The 6,645-nt window shown below is 31.6% G+C and overlaps 1 pseudogene; it reads left to right on the forward strand.

Annotated features, from left to right (window-relative positions):
• Nucleotides 1-481: 481 nt before the first annotated feature.
• Nucleotides 482-6,319, forward strand: LOC108689632 (annotated as a pseudogene).
• The last annotated feature ends 326 nt before the right edge of the window (nt 6,320-6,645 follow it).

Here is a 6,645-nt window from a genome sequence, read left to right on the forward strand (position 1 = left end):
CCCTGACTTCCCGTTTTTAATATTCTTAACAATTCTCTAATTTTCCTAATTTTTAGTTTTGTAGTAATTCTGTACCGAAATCAACTATTGATGCAAAATTTTGATTACTTGTATAATCGAGCGGAGTAATTCGCAATATTCATATCAAACAAAAATTGTAGCAATCAACTATTTTATTTAGTTATTTGCTGAATAAAAATTTCTAATATAATCAATCGATAAGAGTTTTCGTTCAATAAACATATTCATATTAAGATAATTAAATTCATATCTCTATCGCATGATTGGTATAAATTATATTTGATATATATGAATTGATTGGCATAAATTTTATTACTGTTACAATGTTCAGAACGGGATGTATATAATAATTAGCATCGAGATACTATCGTGTCTCCCGATATCTTCAAATATACATGGAAAAATCTTTTCAATAACTATCTCGAAATTGTGGGAATAGTTAAAGATTAACAGTAATGCCATGGATAAATGGACGAGAACCGACAGAAGGATAATGATAAGATCAAGTGAGAACGAGAGATCGTCGATACCAAAGGAAACTTCGAGAAACAGGAACATTCTCACCACCTTGAGTCGGTGACCGAATAGTGCACTCTCGTGTCACGCTGCCGCATTCATAAATTGGTTAGAACTTAGTGGAACTGACAACTAGCGCCAATTAGTCCTCCAATGTCGTTCAATGCAATAATAAACTATGCTAAACTAATAAGTGGAAGAAAACGGAAGTGATCTTAATGATCTTATTAAATATATTTTAAAGCTTATATGATCTAATTTTTGCTTTGTAATATATTGATCTAATTCTTATTAACATTTCGACATTTAATTAAATATACATTTTAATTTTTGTAATAATTTTACAATCGAGTGAGAAATTATATATTTAAGAAATAAATATATTCTTGAAATGTTTTAAAAAATATTTGTATTATAAAGTAAATGCGATAGCGAGATTTAAATTTGCAAGTTCGTTAATACAGCCTTTTAATGAATTTTTATCTTATATTGTTTATCTGTTGTTTTATTATAATGATTTTTTAAATACAGAATTTTTTCTAGGAATTTTAGAAAAAATAAAACTGGTTACATTAAATCAAATCAAAATTAGTTACATTAAATCTAACTTGTTAAGAGATTCAAATTCACAGTATAAAGAGAGTAAACATTTGAGGATGACATTTGCGTATTTGAGTTTGCATACAAATATTTGTCTTTTCCTAGTGACCATCACGACCGCGTTGTTTCACAATACAAACGAAGAATTCATCTGCAGTTTTTCACCTTAATAATAATATCAATTATAAGTTTATAAAAATATCGACTACTGACATTGAACATATTTATCAATATGTTTGTATACCTATATAAATTTTTTATCAAATAACATAATAAGAATAAAAATAAACAATTTTATATTTTAAATTATCTTCAGTATATAAAATGAATCTAGTATATAAAATAAAATAATGATATCTCATAAGATTATCGTTGTGTATGAGAAATTGTTTAAATTTTAATAATAAAATCGGAAAATTGAGGTGAAATGATTAGTCAAATAATTAAAACTGTGATGGATTATCCAATTAATCATAAAATCGTTGTATTTATATATATGTTATATATATGTTTTTATATATTTATATTATTTAGAGCCTAAACTTTTTTATATTGCTTAATAATATTAACAATATATAGACAGATGACAGGTGTAAAATTTTCTCACGGAACTATCTCTTTTTATATGTAGGAATTGAATTTTTCCGTTATACGTTTCGCACATGTCTCATTGATATGTTATCGTAATTCGTAATTGTATTAATGAATCATTGCAATCATTTCAATAGCTCACTGGATAACAAAACGATCAAAGTGAAAATTGATGGTTTAATCGGATTCAAGCTCAAGCTTTACGCTATTAATTTTTCACGTGTATTAAATAAATTTCAACAATGGTAAACTTTGGAAGAACCAATGGAAATAAGAATATATATTTGACGAGGTATATACATACACTGAAAAAAATATAGTCAATTTTAATAAATATTTAGTTGAATACTGCCAACTAAATATTTATTAAAATTAACTATATTTTTTTCTCAGTATACCGTTGTAATAAATGTTGCTTACTTTTAAGTGATTTAGTATTTATTCGTATTAAATTTAAATTCAAGATGCATTTAGAAATTTTTTAGATATTAATTAAAGCATATTTAGCGAAGCCTATTATGGCAATTAAAATAACACTGAAGCGAATCAAGTTTATCTACATTCATCTACAGTCTATCTACATTCGTTTATATTTGCAATTTATTATCTGCGGAGCTTAAATTATTAATTTCTAATAATCGACTCGTCACACAATTTTCAGAAGAGCATAGTGGGTCTCTCAGGATAGAAAACGACATTTTGATCGGCGAGGAGGTATCGATTTACAGGGAATGCACAAACATCGGCGCGTTAGTATTGGAGAAGATGCGAAGTAGACCTGAGTTCGTCGCTCAAGTAAGTAGACACAGTCGACTTCGAAGATGTCGACAGAGTCATCGAATCGATTTTAACATAAATGTCACCATGATTCGCCATTTAACCCTCGCTCGTTCGATCGATATAATCCTATAGGTGGAGGTTGCTGGCACAAAGACCACTTTTGCAGAAATGACGGAGAAAAGTGTGAAGTGCGCGCTGTGGCTAAGAGAGCAAGCTGTTCAGCCGGGCGACATAATCGGCATTTGCACTCACAATCATTTGGAATCATACGTACATTGCTAGCGGCACTCTACATCGACGCCATTAGCAATCCCTTTCCCCAAGTATGTTACTTATCCTCCCGCTTTTCCATCTGTATCCGTTTTTTTTTTGCGTCGAGTATTAAACCACCGAACAAAATCGAATTTCCGAGAGCTGTGTCGTTGCAAAGCATTCTGTTTTCATTTTCTATTTTTCTTGCATTTTTTTTAATCAATCAAAAAAAAAGCATAATGGAAAAAGTATTTATCGCAAAGTAGTAGTTTCTTTTGCGAATTTCCGAAACGCCAAATTTGCAATTAATTCGCGTAAATATATTACAACAATCAACTCTTTAAATCTGAATCAGTAATTATCCATGCAGCAATGTGGCATACTTGGCACTGAAAATCAGTAAAGTTCAACTAAAAAAGGAAGAATGCCTGAGCATTATATAACTAAAATACTTTGCATGTTAATTTCATGTTAATCTTCCAATATCATATTCATTGAATTTAAGTAAGAACTAAAATAAGATTAATTAGATAATAAAGCTAGGTTAGGAATCTCACATTTAATTCACTGGTTTCAGTGACATACTTGGCACTGATATCAGTGATTATCCATTGATTCAGATTTAGAGAGAAGATAAGCACCGTTGTTGAATTTTTCATATACGAGAAATATTTGCGAATGTTTCCTTCGTTTCAATGACCGCACGTTACTTCCTCTTATTGACGAGGCCAAAAATAGTGTTCGTGAACGCCGAATCGGCAAAATGTCTAGAGCAAGTTATTAAAGAAAACAATTTAAACACCAAGCTGGTGGTGTTCGGTAAACTGGCAAGATTTGAAGACGCGTCTCTAACGAGCATTCTGCGTTCTCAGGACGACACGAATTCTCAACGAATTCGAGTGTGTAAAATTGTCCAGCCCTGATCATGTCGCCACAATCGTTTGCTCGTCCGGTACCAGCGGTCTTCCGAAAGGTACCGAGATCAGCCACGCGTCCATGATCAATTACATGGCTCATGTCAAGATTGACGACCTCTAAGGACGCCTTCCGCGGTGGTTCTGTGGTCTATTCATCATTATCAAGGCTCTTCCTGATTGCTCGAAAAGGATCACAGTCCCAGATTGCGATGAAGCGAGGAGACATGTCGTTTCATCGAAAAATACGAGACGAGTGCCGAGATAAATTAGCGGACATACATATATCGCTTAATTACAGATTAATAACAAATCATCAATATTAGAAATATCAGAATCTCTCTAACACGCATTGATAATAATAATAAATTAATAAATAATCGCCAGATATACATTCGTACATAGCAACAATTTTATGCGTATTTTTAGAGAACGATAGTTCAATAGCATGCACGATTATTTAAAACTCTTTATAAAGCATTCATTTTTAATGACGTGCGCAGCTCGATATAGAAATTAATTACGAGTTTATGCGATGGAGATAAAATTTAATATTTGGCGATATCACCTGATTTACCATGCATTTTTCATCACGTAGCATCCACGTTATTATTTTCATTTTGGAATTCTGCAACGGGAGTATTTTATACAATATTACGCTCGCGCGTTTGCGTTAATTTATGTTAATTTATGTCGCGCAGCGAATTTGCTAAAGGATAACACGGGCTTGAATTGAGGCACATCTACAAACGGGCGTGATAGTTGTACCGCGTGATTTATTGCTTCGCGCAGGTAATACCGCGGGAGTGTTCGAGTTTAACGGCGTCGTTTTGCATTCAGGTATCCTGGTTTAGATGCGATTCCTGCTTCCCTATTCGACTGGTAAAGTTCGGCATATTAAGCAAGTACTGACTACCAACATTGAAAATCCTTTTGTTTGGCGGCGCGCATTTCCGAGAAGAGCTGCAGCAGAGTCTAGTGAAACTTTTGCCGCATACCAATGTCATATTGAGCTACAGTAGGTCCAATTTATTGAAATGATAAAATCGTGATTGCAGTCTTGTTACCCCATTGATAATGATTAGTTATACTAGTTAATTATATTAATGTCGTATAAGATTAATTGTATTAGTAATATAGTGCTAGTTAATGTTTCAATTTAAAATACATACATTGACATGCAATGTGAAGAAAACCGATTTTTAAACTGCCCGTATTATAGGAATGACAGGTTACAGTGGATTATGTACCCGTCAAACGAAACACAATAAACCAGACAGGATTTGTGTGCGAAACAGGAAGGCTGAAAGTATAGTCGATTCTGACACGAGAAAGGTCTTGGGGGTCAATAAAGCCGAAGAAATATGGGCCAAATCATCGTACATGAATGGATATACTATAACAACCCTGAGGTCACAAAGAACGCTATCGATTCGGATGGTAAATATATGAAATATTTCGACATTTGCCGTTGTTTACAGCAGACATAGAGATTTTAATTAATTAATTAGAATATAATAAAAAGATTTGTAACAATTGACAAATACTTTGTAGCATATTTTTAAGACTGTAGAAATGAATGTTAATGAATTATTAATGATGCCATTGTTTCAATTATTAATATAATTTTATAAACATTGTTTTAATAATTGATTTTAATATTAGAATTTAATATTAGAATTCCTATATGTTACAAAGAATTACGAAACTTCAATATGATCAATATGGCGCATTTTAAGATGATTGCATACTGGCGATCTTGGTTACTATGATGACGATGGCGAAATCTTCCGTCGATAGAATGTCGGAATTCATAAACTACAGAGCTATCAAGATATCGCCCGCGGAAATCGAAGTTTTGATTCAGCAACATCCCACAGTCCTCGAAGTCGTAATGGCGTGTGGCGGTGCCACATGATGTTAAGAAGGAACATGCCTTGGCTTTTATTGCGAAAATACTTGGGAAAAAGGTAATCACTCTAACAAACATTCGCAATGCCTATTTAAGCGTTTGTCAATTGTTCCTATCTTATTTAGTCTTAATTTGTTTATCATGTACAATGCAATCAGTCTTTGGACTGCTAAAAACATCTTTTTTCCAAATCAAACTAATATTAAAAATTATTTCCATTCTAAATTTTTCTACATTAAACTATTAGCGAAATAACATTAAATAGAACATTTTGTAAGCAGAGTAATAAATTTAACATCATATTTTTTAAAGAGCGTCTTTCGTTTTAAATTCTCTGTAAAGTTACTGAATATTTTATATAATGTCCAAAGTAATTCACATATTGATCTTTTTTTTCTAAGAAATTAATATAAAATTATATAGTATACAATTTCTTCATGTTTATTTACATTCTACTAAAAAAAATAAAATGACTTGCTTTTGTACGTGCAGCGTAATTTACTGCAGACCCTAAGTTTCACCGTCTTGCCCTACATACGTTACATTACAATTCCTCACGTAAATTTCAGGCGACGAAGCTCGACATAACCAACTTGGTTGAGCAGAACATACCGTAGTACTGCAGGTTGTATGCGGGAGTTAAATTCATGCAGAGGCTTCCTCGTACGGCCAGGGGAAAGATCGCTCGAAAAAGGAATTCAAGCAAATCGCGAAGAATTACTTGATGAATTAAAATGATATTGTAATTATTGACATATTGTTAAATTTACAATATATATGTATATAGTATTATGGTAGTTATTGTTTTTTAAATCAATTTCAATGCTTTAAAAATGTCTAGTATTTCTGTAATAATTTCTTATAATATGTAATAACACAATATTATATATTATATAATGTATTACAAAATATGACGTAAAAAAATCTCTTTATACTTTTAATGTTATATTTTTAATAAATTAATTTGATATAACCAATGATATATAGAATTATCTTTTATCAAATTTATAGAGCGAAGTATCGTTTTATCGCATACTCGTGGCTCATTTGTATTTGTTA

Source organism: Atta colombica, unplaced genomic scaffold, assembly GCF_001594045.1.
Source record: "Atta colombica isolate Treedump-2 unplaced genomic scaffold, Acol1.0 scaffold274, whole genome shotgun sequence".
In the NCBI taxonomy this organism is placed as follows: Eukaryota; Metazoa; Arthropoda; class Insecta; order Hymenoptera; family Formicidae; genus Atta; species Atta colombica.